This window comes from Prionailurus bengalensis, chromosome D3, assembly GCF_016509475.1.
Source record: "Prionailurus bengalensis isolate Pbe53 chromosome D3, Fcat_Pben_1.1_paternal_pri, whole genome shotgun sequence".
Classification (NCBI taxonomy): domain Eukaryota; kingdom Metazoa; phylum Chordata; class Mammalia; order Carnivora; family Felidae; genus Prionailurus; species Prionailurus bengalensis.
The window spans coordinates 45,053,752-45,069,987 of record NC_057356.1 but is presented as its reverse complement, the minus strand read 5'-3'; the positions used below and the strand labels follow the sequence as shown (position 1 = coordinate 45,069,987).

Sequence of the window (16,236 nt, the reverse complement as noted above, 5' to 3'; positions counted from 1 at the left end):
CCTCCCTTCAACTAGAACGTGAAGTCCATGGGAGCAAGAGCTTTAATTTATCGTGTATTTTCAGCACCTAGAAGAATGACTGGCACATAGCACGCATTCAGTAAATATTGTTGAATAAATGAATGAAGGCAAAATAAGAGTCATATCAAAATATGTATCAAAAGTCATAATGACATACATCTAGGTCCATGCTATATTCAATGTGACATGGAAATCAATAATAAATGCTGGCTAAAATACCTCTGTCAATCCCAAACTCCAGTTATTGTAGATGTTCAGTAATAACATTACCACAAAAATATTAGCCCTGTTAATAATCAACACATTTTTCTCAAGTGCACCTTTGGGAACTATGAAAAGGAAATTGATATTTCCCACACACATATGCTGTAATTGTTGGATTCTTTTTTTTTTAAGAATGATTTAATAAGTATGGTTACTGCAAATTGTTCAAAAATGTTTTTCCTTTCTTTAAATAAAAACAGACATGGGAATCGTGTTTTTACTATAAACAAATATTAAGTTTTACGTGTTGACTATTAGAAAGTTGTTCAATTTTTCCTTTACCAAAATAAATTGTTAATTAAGATAGACAAAAGCCAGGAAATATTGAAGTTAGTCATTTAATTTCCTTACTAATTCAGAGCTGCCTGGAGTCATTTCCTGCAGGAATTTCACATCTTCCCATTGAAGTGTTCCAGCAGCTGGTAACCAAATCATCAACTCAGGCCATGGGTGATTCTCCAGGCTCCAATTACAAATCAGGTGGGTTGTTTTGTTTTTTTTTTTTTAATATTCATGATGGAGCCAGATCAACTTTAGAAATAAATCTAAATGCCTTCTCGAATGCTGTTTCTGCATTGCTCTGAAGAAGCAATTTGATCTAGTGGGAGAAACTGAAGGCAAAGAAACCTAACTTCGGAATTTGGCCCAGTCACTAATTAGTTGTATGACCTTAGATTTCACCTCCTGTGCCCTAATAGCCTTGTCTACATGAGCACAATAACTCAAAGTTTACCTAACCAAGTTGTTTTTAAGATGGAAGGAATGGTAGTCCAATTCTGAATGTAGCTATGTGCATGACTCCAAATATAACAATAAGCTGGTAATGTTCGTAAGCTTAGAGAACTTAGCTTGTACTTCATTGGGTCTCCCCTTGGTGAGTGCAAGGTACTGCGCATGCAACAGATGACAAATCAGAGAAAATCAACATCTTTTGCAGTATTGGGAGGAAATTGATCATTGTTCCTTGCAGGTGTAAAATGCACAAGCTCTTTCCTCATTCCTAAGCTGCCTATTTACTTGGGAAGCCAATAAATTAATCACACTATTATTATTTTTTTAAAGAATGGCAAGAGATTTGACCAAACATGTACAGTACTGTGTTGCTGAATCTGGGGTGGGGCTAGGGGAAGAGTGCAACCAAGGGTACATCCTTTGCTTGTCCAAATGTTTTTCTGACTGAACCAGTCAATTGAACAAGGAAGGACTCTGGTAATAAGTCATATTTTAAGAGTTTATTTTGTTTATTTTGGCAATTAGAAGGAATAAAGCAGTCTGTATATTTCCCACGTTGGGTGAGGACACACTGACTTCTGGAGAGCTTGAATCAATAAGCTGAAAGAAAAGTTCAAACTCCAATTTCAGAAGAACTTGGCTTCTGCGTGTTAAACTATGGATTCATAGATTCTTCTGCCTTGTGGGTCTTCTGCTCTCTGCTGTCCTTGACAGCTCGCACCAAGCTGATCACTGGGGACATCAATGGACTTCTGAATGAAGACATTGTCTGACAAGTATAATAGATGAGCATGAAACGCATAATGTTCTGCTCTTTTGAATATATTACATTTATTGAGAACTACAATTAAGTTATGTATTTTTATCAGTAAAGCACTTTATTGATTGTGGACGTGAAGCTGAGTTCTTTCATGTTTTGGTCAGCTCTAAGGACACATGCACCTAGTGGTTCAAAACAAATTGACCGGCATGATTACTGAGCCTGTGATGAATTGTAAGTGTATAGAAATATCGAACATTGGAATGTGTTATTCTGTACAACATTTGTTCTAATTTTGTGTTCATTTTAACGATAAATGAAACAAATTAATAGAAGTATTGTGTTCAGGATCTGGAGTCAGACTTTATGGGCTTAAATTCTATATACATGGCATGGATTTGAAAATGCTATTGAAGTTCTCTGAGCCCCAGTTTGCTCATCTATAAAATCGTGATCACAATAGCATCTTTCTCAAGCAGTAAATAAAGGCATTCAGTGGGATAGTCTAGATAGAGAAAGGTGCTTGACATGTAGTAAGTCATCTGTAAATATCAGCTATTAATATTATTATCATCATTGTCATTTGGACGATCACCGTACAACGAAGTATCACCACACAATTTTGCAGTATCTGCATTTAAGGCCACGTTGATGCCAAGAAGCACGTGCATTGCCACAAGTAAATAAGAAAGGAAGAGAGGTTGGAATTAATACAAAACGGATGCATTCGTGCCAAGGAAAGCGCAAATGACATGATGTTTTATTGTACAAATGGTGGTTTCAAAGTGGTCCGGGGTGGGAAAATGGAGTGGTGACAGAGCAAACCTCAGAACAGGCACGCTGAGTTGTAAAGAGCCTGCGTTACAGCAGTCAACATCGAATTTACATCCTGAACAGCAATTTAGTTTCAGCTAAACAGCATCATCTGTCGTATTAATGTTCATTTGAATGTACTGGGTTTATTTGCATTTAGCTGTAAACTGTTTTAGTTTCAGGGTTGTATTAGAGATAAAAGCACATGGAGTTCATACTTTATTTTATACTTGAGTACATTTAATACTTAAAAGTTTTAAGCCAACACTAAAGGTGTGCAAATTTCTTTTTCTTTATGGGATCTCTATGGGATTTGATCCTGAGAAACACTGATGTTTGTTAGAGTGTAGTGTAAATAATGTTGGGGTAATGCCTGATTGTATGATTCTAATATATTGGCATGTGCCCACTGTGTACAGGGCACTTGCTGGGCACGAACAGTGATAGAATGTAAGCTATGTCTAGTTAGGGAAGCTAGGAAGAGTGTATGGGATGTGTGTGTGTGTGTGAGAGAGAGAGAGAGAGAGAGAGATCACCACCAGTATAGGGTGGCACTGAGTATGGAGTGAGCAGGACAGAAACTATCATAAGAATTCCAGAGAGGGCCTGATTGCAGGTGGCTGAGATTCGGTTTTGTCGGGACAAGAGATTCGAGGTAAGCCTTAAGTAAAGATGGTAGAGGGCATTCCAGTTTTGGGAAATGAGTGTCTAGAAGTAAGGAATAGTGTAAGCAAAGGAGGCAGCTATTTCCATTATATTCAGTCGTCTGTTGCTTAATTTAGAGCAAAATATTAAAATAAAAAAAACTTCCCCAAAAGAGCAACATATTATGTATTGGTCAGAAGTTCACCTTTTGCTTCCACAGTGGCTATGACATAGCTTCTATGTGCTCTTCCTCCTTTGGAAACTTCCAAGTAGCCTGGAATCATGGTACATCCCTCATTTTGATTGGTGAACATTGTCCCAAACTGGCAGTTCAGTGATTTAATTGGCCTTTTAAGTGGGTTCTCAAATGCCAGTGTTTTATAAATTGGACGGTCATGGATTCTGTCTCAGATTAATGTAAAAGTGGGTAAAATTTTGTCCATGTTTAATGTTTCTCTTTACATGTTTTTCTGATACCTACAGTGCCTACTATTGCTTATCTGCTAGCAAATTCCAGAGGATAACAAGTTAATGATTAGTTATCAAACAAGTATTAGTGTAAACTCAAAGAACCATTTACACTGAACTGATATCTGTGTCTGCATGTCCATGTTAAAATTTTGTAATATGGACATATTTCTTACAATCATTTTTTCTACTTACATTTTGGAATTAAATATATCAGAATTAAGGGGCGCCTGGGTGGCGCAGTCGGTTAAGCGTCCGACTTCAGCCAGGTCACGATCTCGCGGTCCGTGAGTTCGAGCCCCGCGTCAGGCTCTGGCCTGATGGCTCAGAGCCTGGAGCCTGTTTCCAATTCTGTGTCTCCCTCTCTCTCTGCCCCTCCCCCATTCATGTTCTGTCTCTCTCTGTCCCCAAAATAAATAAACGTTAAAAAAAAAAATTTTAAATATATCAGAATTATGTGGTATTCTGCCATTAGTGTGGTGCTCTCTATAAAGAGCTCCGTGATTTCCAGAAGCTCCTCCTTCACCTAAGTTTTGAGAACTAGGGTCTAAGAGATAAGCTACCTCAACTTTAAATGGAATGGTAAACATGTGAATTTAAGCTTAGTGTGACAGATGTATTTACCATGCTGAAACATTTTGCAACATAAACCAGGCCTTATATCACCTGGTGGAGAAGGAGTTAGCAAACAGATTACAGTAGTAGAGCGGCTTCGTCCAAACAAGGAGAAAGTCAGCTAATGGAGACAATTGTCTGATTTACAACCACACACACACACACACACACAAATTTATTTTTTTTAATTATTATTTTTTTTAATGTTTTATTTCTGAGACAGAGCATGAGTGGGGGAGGGGCAGAGAGAGAGGGAGACACAGAATCTGAAGCAGGCTCCAGGCTCTGACTGGTCAGCACAGAGCCTGATGCGGGGCTTGAACTCACAAACTGTGAGATCATGACCTGAGCCGAAGTCAGACACTCAACTGACTGAGCCACCCAGGCGCCCCTTAAAATTATTTTTAATGTTTATTCTTTAGAGAGAGAGAGACAGAGTGCGAGCGAGGGAGGGGCAGACAGAGAGGGAGACAATCTAAAGCAAGCTCCAGGCTCCGAGCTATTAGAACAGAGCCCCGTGCGGGGCTCGAACTCACAGACCGTGACATCATGATCTGAGCTGTCGAACCCTTAACCAACAGAGCCACCCAGGTGCCCCAACAACAACAAAAATTTTAAACACAAAGGTGATACATACTCAAAACCTAATTGGAGACTTAATTTATATAGTTGCAGGAGGCACTATTGGTGCCCATCCTATGCTGTTTAAAGTATATTTCACACAGTCCCACAGGAGGTCTAGAGGATTGAGTCCAGTTGCCTACAGAGGTACGTTTACAGGCTTTCTTCTCTTTCTCGGCTCACTTCCTCACTCTACTTCTGAGATCACCTTCTGAATAAACATCCTGCACACAAATCATTGTCTCAGGCTCTGCTTTTGAAGAATTCAAGATATTAGTTTACCTAACAAACACCTCATTGATCCCTGGAATCATACAAGGGAAAGTAACAGTAATAAATATGATCCTGTTAAATACTATAGGTATCATTATTGAGAGCTTACTATGTGCCAGCCATTGTACTGAAAGCTCTCCTTACAGTATCTTATTTAATCCTCACAAGAATCTTATGAATTACATATTATTCATATTATTTTTATGGTAATAAACTAAAGCTTAAGAGGGTTAGATCACTTATTAAAGGTTACTAGTAAATGACAAGTCAGGGATTCAAATCCGAATCCTTTGTTGGGACACCTGGGTGGCTCAGTTCTTTAAGCTGACTTCAGCTTGGGCCATGATCTCATAGTTCGTGGGTTCGAGCCCTGCGTTGGGCTCTGTGCTGACAGCTCGGAGCCTGGATCCTGCTTCAGATTCTATGTCTCCCTCTCTCTCTGCCCCTCCCTCACTGTGTTCTCTCTCTCTCTCTCAAAAATAAGTAAAAAATTAATTTTTTCAAATTCTTTATGTTTTTTCTATCAACTCATGCTAATGTGTCCGTCATATATTGATTTCAATCATAATTTTGACAAAACTACAAACCCCAAAGAAGCATGTTTGTAACAAGTGTATGTGCAACAAGAGAAAGAAAGAACCTGGTATGCCTGTGTGCATCCTCTAGATGAGCTGTTCTCAACGTGTTTTTTTGTTGTTGTTGTTGCTTTGGTTTTTCTGTTTTGTTTTTAATCTCAGAGGAAAAAGAAGTGAAGCAGTCATGCAGTATTTTTTTTTAAACAACAAAATTAAGCTGGTACCTATTTTATTTTTACCCCAGGCATCTCGATTCTTTGTTTTGGATCATAAAGATTTGTCATTAAAGAATCTGGTCTTTTAAGTATGCAAGTTCCCAAACAAGTAGTGGCCTGGGATCCCAGACCCTTCTTTGGCTCAGCACTCGGGCCCCTGGTGGTTCTGCGGACTGATCTCACCGGCTGACCCAGGACTGGAGTGGGAGAGTCAGGAGACATAGAAGCCCCGGCCCCTGTGTCTGCCCTCCTCATTGGGAGCAGGATCCCTTAACCGACTTGGTGCTCCTGCTGCCTTAGTTTCCCCACCCAGAAATAAGTGGGGTTCCTGTGATCTCAAGTTTTGCTTAAATTTCTCTGGAAAATCCCTGAAGTTTTTCTTCCATTTCCTTATTTCACAAATGAGACAGGAACATGTTTTTTGCTGGAAGTGATACATGAGTGTGGCAAGGCTCCCATGCCACTCCGGAACAATCGTGGTTTCTGCTGTCACTGGTTTAGTGTGGATCATCCCAGTCCTTTTCCCATGCAAGAAACTTTTGTGTCTTGGTGGCATGGTATCATGGAGCCCTCGGGATAGACCGGTTCCAGAGTGTAGAATTATCTTCCATGTATTTGGGGGAAATGGAGCCTGTGGCAAAAGAGAAAGTGAGTTACTAATTGGATTTACGGCCATTACTCCCTGAGCAGCCCTCTGCCCTCGATAATCTCCATAGCAGTTCAGATAGGATCTCTCTCTCTCTCTCTCTGTAAAAGATCCAGAAGACTCTGTAAGGAGAAAGCTGGCACATCTCCTGCTCACCCAATAAAAAGTCAGATTGTTATTAAACAGTCCCTGAGGCTACTGTGATTTACATTCATTTTAATGGTTCTCTTTGTAGAGCAGAGCGGTCCCTTTAATGGGGGATGCCCTCTGGTTCCTATTGGTTGCATTTAAAATAAATATTCCACCATCTCCAGCTGTCCAGCTCTCCTTTCAGGCTTTGACCCGCCACAGAAAGTACAGAGACTTGATACTTGCCCCCGAGAAGCTCTCACGCGTTCAAGGATGCTCTACACCAATATGTGTGCAGCAGAGAGCTAGAGGTGGAAGTGTCCAGGGTACCCAGCATCGGGGGAATGTAGGTGTATCCTATGGAATAGAACATAGCACTCAGAAGCAATGAGCTAAATGGACATAAAGCGACATATAGAGAACTCAAAATCTTTAAGTAAAAAATAAGAAATAGAATAAAACAGAGAGTGCAATGCCACATATACAATCTAGCACACATTTCTATATAAAATAATGCTACACATATATTTTCAAGGACACATACCCAAGGATACGTACCAAACAGAGTAGTGTGGTACCTCTAGGGGAGAAAGAAATGGGGATGGGAGATGAAGGAGAGAAACCAAAAACGAAAACAGACACAGCTCTTACAAGGAATGGTGAATTAGCGCGAGGCTAAAACTTAATGCTCTGCTCCCGAGAGGTAGTAACAAATAAATGATGGACGAAAAGAAACCACAAAATCACTTGCCTTTTACTTTTGTTTAAATTAAATTTCACCACCCGCAAGCATTTACAGACCTCCTTCTAAGCCTGTGACGTGATTCAAGTTCTCTGTGACCATGGGACAAGTCACTGGCCTCTCTGAACCTCAGTTTCTTCAGTGGAAAATATAACAAAAAGGAAAAGGAAAATGAGTGCTGGTGCTACCCAGGTTACAATGTTGTAAGTTCTGCAAGACAGCAGGGTTTGTAAGATTGACACGAGGTAATATCTGAGACCAAGAGCACGTGGGCACTGCGTGAGTGTCCGTCATTTTCCACTGGGGAGAACAGGAGCAGAGTGGGACCCAAAGAGGGAATCGCGCAAAGTTCTCAGACATTTGTTGCCAACTCAGCTCCAGGGCCACAAGAGGCAGCCACAGTCGTTCATATAATGTTCAACTGTTGTCTGTTTTTGTGTGGGAGAGAGAGACCTAGAGCCACAACACATCACCGCATTGGTTGTCAGAATTCATTTGGCATAACCAGCACAGGCTGCCGGTTTAGGCAAAGCTGACCTGCCCCTTAGGAGCACCTGACTTTAAGCATCTGACTTCAGCTCAGGTCATGATCTTACACTTCGTGGGTTTGAGCTTCGCGATGGGATCTAGGCTGACAGCTCAGAGCGTGGAGCCTGCTCCGGATTCTGTGTCTCCCTCTCTCTCTCTCAAAAATAAATAAACATTAAATTAAAAAAAAAAAAAAAAAAAAAAAGCTGACCTGCCCACACTGAGGAAGGGCCCTTCTTCAAACCATAAGGCACACCCTCCTAAGACCCAAGGTCCGAGCTCAACACCTAAATAGAGGGCAGCACAGTCACTCCTCTTGCTGCCCCCAGGCCCATGAGCTCTCTGTACCTGCCCCTAATCCAAAAGAAGTCCCTCAAACCTTGCTTTCTATGCTAGAGAAGGAAGCATTGTACTGAGCCTGTCCTTGTTCAACAGAAGAAACAGGCCAGAAGAGCCTGAGAGAATATTCTCTCCCACGAGCTGAACAATCAAGGCTTCCTTTGCAAACATCAAGCAAACTAGCAAAGCAGGAAGCTGGATTGGGCCCAGGCTCCTGGTCACTCTGGGCAGGTGACGGTCCCGCTGGGTCTGGGTATGGCCTCTTCATCTAAGGTGGAACGGGGAATGTTTGGAAGCACTTTGGGGAGGAAAACCTGAAGGAAGGGTGGGAATTCCCGTGCCCAGGACATGTGAGTTCTGTCCTAGAGATCCCCAGGAGAGCTTTTGGCTGCCTCTAGACCAAGGAAGATATCCTTGGCGGAAGCATGAGAAGCCCCCCAAACTGTCTCGAGCCTCAGGTTGACTTCTGGTGGGTTTTAGGAAACTCTCTTCTGATCAACTCTAAGCCCCCCAAAACTGCTATGAACACATGAGAAAGGACAGTAAAGAGAGAGCTCAGTCACTCAATTTTGTTTTCTTTCCTCCTTTAAATGAGGCATTCCCAAAGTTTCAACCGGCCACAAAGGGGAAGTGGGCATCAGCATGGGCTGGTACGTTATTTTCCACCAGTGCATCCCCGCAGCTGTCCGCGATCAGAAAGGCGTCCGTGACCAGTTAATCCTGTGGTGCAAGAGAAAACCTTGGTTCTTTATTTAACATACGCAGGGTACCCAGAAGCTGTAAAAGGAAAGCTGCCCGGGACATTTTAAAGCGAACCCCAGGGAGAGCGACTTCAAAAGAATAATGTGCTGTTCCCGGCGTCCTCACCCACGGACATCAGCTAGCACCTCCTTCTTCCCCATGTCCTCCAGAGACTTCAAACTTCAAAGTCAAACCGAAGGGTCCCGTTTCTTCACTCTTTAACAAAAGTAAGGCTGGGTACACTGGCCTCCAGGAGGGCATTTCAGGGTGTCAGTCTCCCCCCGGGCGTGGAAGCTGCCGCAGTTGGGAACCATGTTTTCCTTTTAACTTGTCATGTCCTTCCAGCAGACATCCGGATTTTCTTTTGAAAATGTTAGTGGACTACACGTGAGGCCTTGTTTTTCCTCCCCTGCCCCTGGGAGAGGAGAGCTAAACAGAGGCTATGGAAATGGAAGAAGGCAACATTTTCTGAGTACCTACTGTGTGCCAGGTTGGGGAGGAAAGCATCTTCCAGCGGGGCGAGACTCAGGTACTCCGGGACCCTGCCCTCCAGCAAAGACAGAGGGAAAATACAGCCGTGGAACTGCCGAATGGAAATTTTGTGTACTGTGAATTAATTCACTAAATGTTTTTCGAGCATCTACTATGTCCCTATCACTGTGCAATGGTACAAAAGATATTTAAGAGATAGCCCCTGCCCTAAATGAGCTCAGACTCCGATGGGGAAGCCAACGTTTAAAAAATAAAATGCAAACTAACTGCAGTAATAGAGGTGTGTATATTCAGAGCAGCAAAGCTACGGGATCTTCCAAGTGGCTGGGAGGTTTTCTAAATACAGCTCCATCTTCCTTGTGATTCAGAAATCTTAATCCTGCTTCTGGTATTATATTGTCTGTCACCTTAATTATCATATTGTTGAGAGTTTGGAGATTTTCCTGTATTTTCCTGGATGTGTAGAATGTGAAAATAAAAAAATTCTAAAGACCTTCCGAAAGAATAAGCATGCCGGAAAGCCAATGGATGTTGGAAAAGCAAGGTCGAAGTCTTCACTCATTAGACAGGAAAGCTTCTATAAAGTTAATTAAAATATGTGGTAGTGACGGGGCCAAGAACAATTCAGTGGAATGTTTCATCCAGAAACCTTCTCGTATATATTTAGTAACTTAGTATATGGAAAAGTTTGCAACTCCTATCAGTGACGAAAGGCTGGGTCATTCAATAAATGGTGCTGAGTGCCATTTGCAAAAATATCTATTTTGTAAATGGCTTAGCATTTGCAAAAATATGACACATCTCTCCCACCCTATGTCAGATTAATTCCAGATGGACTAATAATTTAAATATTTGTAAAAGAAATGCTCAGACTTCTAGAATAAAATACAGATACAACCTGAGCGAAGGGCTTCCTAAGAAGGATTGCAAGGAAAGAAGGCGGAAGGGCAATGCTGACAGATTATGCTCCACATCAAGAAGGGATGTGCAGTGTCACTGTGTCACTGCTTTCCTTTGCCTGGAAGCCAGGGGGGAGGACACTGTCAGTGAGACATCAGACAGACACTCTGACGTTGGAAGGGTGAGGGCATGCATATGTTTGGCGTTTTTATTTTCCAATGATCATTGTGTATTATTGTATAATAAAAATTAGAAACATATTTTTTTGCAGCAAGTGTCTGCAAATTCAACCTTCAAAGTATTTTTCGTTTAACTGGCCCCCCAAAACAAACAATAACTAAAAGCAATATCTCTGCCAGTTAATAATGCTTGTTCACATACATTATGATGGTTTTTTGTGGGTTTTTTTGTTTGTTTGTTTGTTTGTTTGTTTCAAAATAACCCAATGAAGTAAACGCTTTCATTTTTATCTCTACACTTGGGATGCAGAGTGGTATATTGTCTTGTCCAACGTTGCACAGCAAGCAGGAAGCAGAACTGCGAACCATTCCTGGATATCCAGGTACCACGTGTTCTGTAATTTCTGTGACCTGGCAGCTGAGACTAATCCATCGTTAAGTTTGTGGAGATGCCTGCTCGGTCCTGGACCCAGAAGGGGTGGGGCTGGGGCTTCACTGGCCTCGCTAGTCTGCCATTTTCAATGTTCAGAGTCTGTTGACTAATCTTGCTGCTTAAATGAACCTGTGCTTATATCTGATCCTTGGCACCCAGGCCCCTGGACAGAAATAAAACTGGATTGTTGGGTACCTTTTAGAAATGTGCCAGAATTGGTGAACGGAAGACAGGGTCCTTATGCCGCAGTGTGCCATATAGTTCTGGCCTTCAGCCTCCTCTTCATACAGTAGCTTGGAGAAACATCAGAATTTAATTACCGTCAGATTTCAGTGTGAGAAAAAGGACTTATCTGCAGAAAATAATGCAATTAATGGTTAACCCTTTTTTTTTTAAGTTTATTTATCACCGAGAGAGAGAGAGAGAGAGAGAGCAAGCAGGGGAAGGGCAGAGAGAGAGAGAGAGGAAGAGAGAATCCCAAGCAGGCTCCATGCTGTCGGCTCAGAACTCATTGCGGGGCTCCAACTCACAAACGGTGAGATCATGACCTGAGCCAAAATCAGGATTCAGACACTTAACCGACTGAGCCACCTGGGCACCCCAATGGTTAACCCTTTTATCTCAGAACATCGAATGAGATAAATAAATAGGATGTAACCATTTAATACTCGAAGAGTTTAATATGTCTGTAACAATCAACCTTAGTGCTGCGAATGATATTCCGTTGTGTCAGATCCCAGTTTTTAGTGAGGCATCTCTAAGGCACATAATAGAAAACAAAATGGGTAAATTACTGAAGTTCCTTTCACTGTATTTGGAAATGATAAATCTTTATAGAATGAGGGGGGAAAAGTTTGTGGAGACAGCTTTTTTTTTTTAATCTCAATCTTTTGAGGAATCAATTCTTATTTTCATAGTATTCTCCCTCTATACCTATATACTCAGGCCACATGTACTGTGTCTACTGGTCTAGCCCTCAACTTTTCCTAGATGATATGCATTAAGAACATACAATATTTAAAAAAATGACAACCTATCTTTTTTTTTTTGTTATGCTTTATTTTGTTTTTTTCCTTCTGTGGCAAGAGTACTTAACATAAAATCTACTCCGTTATCAAATTTTTAGGTGTACAATACAGCACTATTAATCACAGGCCTTACATCAAACGGTCGTAGTTCTCCAGAACTTATTCATCCTATGGATTAAGAAGATGTGGTCCATATATACAAGGAATACTACTCTGTGATTAAAAAAAAAAAAAAAAAAAAAGAATGAAATCTTGCCATTTGGAGCAATGTGGATGAAACTGGAGCGTATCATGCTAAGTGAAATAAGTCAGTCAGAGAAAGACAGGTATCATATGATTTCACTCACATGTGGAATTTGAGAAACTTAACAGATGATCACAGGGGAGGGGAAGGAAAAATAAGATACAAATAGAAAGGGAGGCAAACCATAAGAGACTCTTAAATACAGAGAACAAACTGAGGGTTGATGGGGGTGGGGAAAGTGGGTGATGGGCATCAAGGAGGGCAGTTGTTGGGATGAGCACTGGGTGTTGTACGTAAGTGTGAATCACTGGATTCTACTCTAAGACTACATTGTATGTTGTCTGACGCGAGAATAAAAAAATAAAATAATAAAAATAAAAAAGAACTTATTCATCCTGCATGACCAAAACTTTGTACCCTTTGACCAGTATGTCCCTGTTTTCCCCTTCCCCCGCCATCATTTTAGTTTCTGCTTCCACAAGTTTGACTATTGTATATTCCACAGATAAATGAGAGTACACAACATTTGGGTTTTTTCCCTCTGGCATTTTTCATTTAACATAAGGTCCTCCAGGTCCATCCGTGTCTTGCAAATGGCAGGATTTCCTTCTTCTGCAAGGCCGAATAATTTTCTATTATATATATTGGTCTCACATTTTCTTTATCCATTCATCTGTTGATGGGCATTTAGGTTGTTTCCATGTCTTGGCTATTACAAATAATGTTGCAATGAGCACGAGAGTGCAGATATCTCTTCAAGATCCAGATTTCAATTCCTTTGGAAATATACCCAGAAGTGGGATTGCTTGATCAAATAGTAATTTTTTTTTTTTAATTTTTGAAGAACCTCCATATTGTTTTCCATAGTGGCTGCACCCTTTTGTATTCCCACCAACAGGGTTAAAGGATTCCCTTTCCTCTATATCCTTGCCAATACTTGTTACGTGTATGAGGAAACCCTTTTATATATACATATATATGCATAATCCATCCTAACAGGTGTATGGTGATAATTCATTGTGTTTTGTTTTCTAGGGGTGGGAAGAAACTTTTAGAGGTCGTGCATTAGTTTATGGCACTGATTGTAATGATGGTTTCATAGATGTATACTTATCTCCAAACACATCAAGTTGTGTGTCTGTAAGTCAATTGTGCCTCAGTTAAGTGGTTTTAAAAACAAAGGAATAATTTGAAGGAATAGGTAATTTAAATTCCTACATGGGCAACTGTGGATTTCCTTAAGAAGTTACAAGGTCTGGAGCCAAAACTTTTTATGCTAAAATATATGTTTACTTTATATCTCTAATCAAAATACTTCATCTCTCAGTCTAGGCTGCCATCTTTTCTCCAAGAATCAAAGGGTGGGAATTAGTTTCACATTGACATCACTAAAGCACCATGGGTTGGTTTCACCAAATCAAAAGAACACAAGCTCTTATGAACTGCAAAGAGGACCTGGATCTTGTTAGTTCTAAATTACTGTTCTATCTCAAGACTCCAGCAGTGGTAAATGTAAATATAAACATAAATATAAGTGAGTGAGTAAATGAATGAAGGTCTGGTTCAAAGGGAGGCAAGCCTCCCACTCCTAGGAAGCAGAAAAATGCTGGTAACTTTTATTTGGCACTATTTGCAGAAAGGGACCCTCTTTTTATTATAGTGGCGAAAAATGTAAAACTACCTAAACGTTAAGTCACAGGAAGTTAATTAAATATACTACAGTCTAGACATGCTTTACAGACAATTAAATTAACATTACAGAAGTCAACTTCATGATATATCACTTACGATGTTTTCAGCTTCAAGTAACATAAAACTGGATGAAACTGACTTTAAAATAAGTACTTTTATTATGGCACCTATCAGGAAGCCCAGAGGTAGGACAAGTTTCAGGTTGATTGATCCCTGACCTCAATAATGTTATCAAGAACCACGTTCTTTCCATCACTCTGCTCTGCCATCCTTAGTGGGTCAGATTTGCTTTAGGGGATTCTCCTTCACTATTTAAAGATGGCTACAAGGTCCCAGACACCACATCCAAATACAGCAATGTCCAGAAACCCAAAGGACTATCTCTTCATAGTCCCACATCTAGAATCAGGGAAACTTCTCTTAGGAATCCCCAGCAGACCTCCCATTATGCCTACCCCTAAACTAACCACTGGAAAGTCATAAGCCTACCCCTAAACTAACCACTGGAAAGAAGAATAGGATGGCAATTATTCGGGTAGACCAAAGAAGACGAACCCTCTTGGTCTTGGATACAGATCTGATGGTGAGAAGTAAGCCTCTAACCAGAATGATGAATGGGTATCAGATGTATCAATCAGGATAGGCTAGGTCATACTACAGAAATAAACATCACAAAAGTCCCAATGATTTAAAATAACAGAAGTCCGGGCACCTGGGTGGCTCAGTCGGTTAAGTGTCCAACTTTGGCTCAGGTCATGATCTCACAGTCCATGGATTCAAGCCCTGAGTTGGGCTCCGTGCTGACAGCTCAGAGCCTGGAGCTTGCTTTGGATCCTGTGTTACCTCTCTCTCTGTCCCTCCCCTACTCATGCTTTATCTCTCGGTCTCAAAAATAAATAAACATTAAAAAATTTGCATAACAGAAGTCTATTTCTTTCTCATGCCACGTGTACTTCACATCAGTGAAGGACTCTTTTCATCATCATCCCTCAGATATCCAGGCTGATGGAAAAACTGTGACCTCAAACATTGCTAGTCAACTTACCATAAGGAAATAAAGATCTCTGAAAGTTATCAAATAAGCAAATTTAATGCTCTGGCCTGGAAATTGTGTCAATTCCATTCTCAACTCATTTAACAAAGCTAGACACATCACCCCATCCATTGCAAAGTGCCAGGAGGTGGGATCCTATTATATCCTTAAAGAAGGGAGAACCAGGAACATTTGGCAAACAGCATCCTTTTAGGTAAGCGATGGGAAAATATTCATGATACTCTATTAAGTGAAAAAAGTGTATGACAAAAACACATCCACTGTAGTATCCCAAGTATAAAACTCTGTGGGTGTGGGTGTACAACAAGTTGAAAATGATTGTTATCTTAACAACGGCAATAAAATTCTTCTAAGAGAATATATTGTATTTGCTTAGAAAGATACCTTATTAAATCTCTTGAGATGGAGGTATGAGCCTGAAAACATAATCCACTGTGGAAGAGAAAAAAAGGGAATAGCTGAAGGGTTATACATTAGAAATAAATACGAATTTGGGATAATAGAGAACAAGGAAGACGGAACAGTAAAAAGGAATCAAAGGAAATTGTCAAGCACCATTGAATATGGTCCAAGTACTCTCAGATATCTTAAAGCAGTATTTCTCAACAAAGACACTATTGAAATCTGGGGCTGGATATTTCACTCTGAGGGGGAGGGCCATCCTGAACATTATGTTTATCAACATCCCTGGTCTTTACTCACTTAGTTGTTAGAAGTGCTTGTGACAACCAAAAATGTGGGGACAACCAAAAAGATCTCTACTCATTGTCAAATATTCCCTGGGGGGAAAATTCACTTTTTAATTGAGAACCAGTGTATTAGAGGACTATCTAATATTCTGTTTTATTTGTGTTGCTACAATGTAAACTCTTCCCCCCTCCCGATATGCTGAAAATCTTTAGTAGAGCCTACCCGATACACAAAAATTTTGTGTGAGTTGCTTCTTTATTTTGTCTAGTTTTGATATCAGGGTAATGCTGGTCTTATAACATGATCCTTCTCTTGTATTTTCTGGAAGACAGTGCATATAAATGGTATTGTTTCTTCCTTAAATGTTTGGTTAAGGGAACCAATTCCTTGAAAGACA

At 40.5% G+C, this 16,236-nt stretch overlaps 1 pseudogene; it reads left to right on the top strand.

The window, feature by feature from the left end:
* Positions 1–11,424, top strand: part of LOC122469994 — a 34,412-nt pseudogene extending 22,988 nt beyond the window's left edge.
* The last annotated feature ends 4,812 nt before the right edge of the window (positions 11,425–16,236 follow it).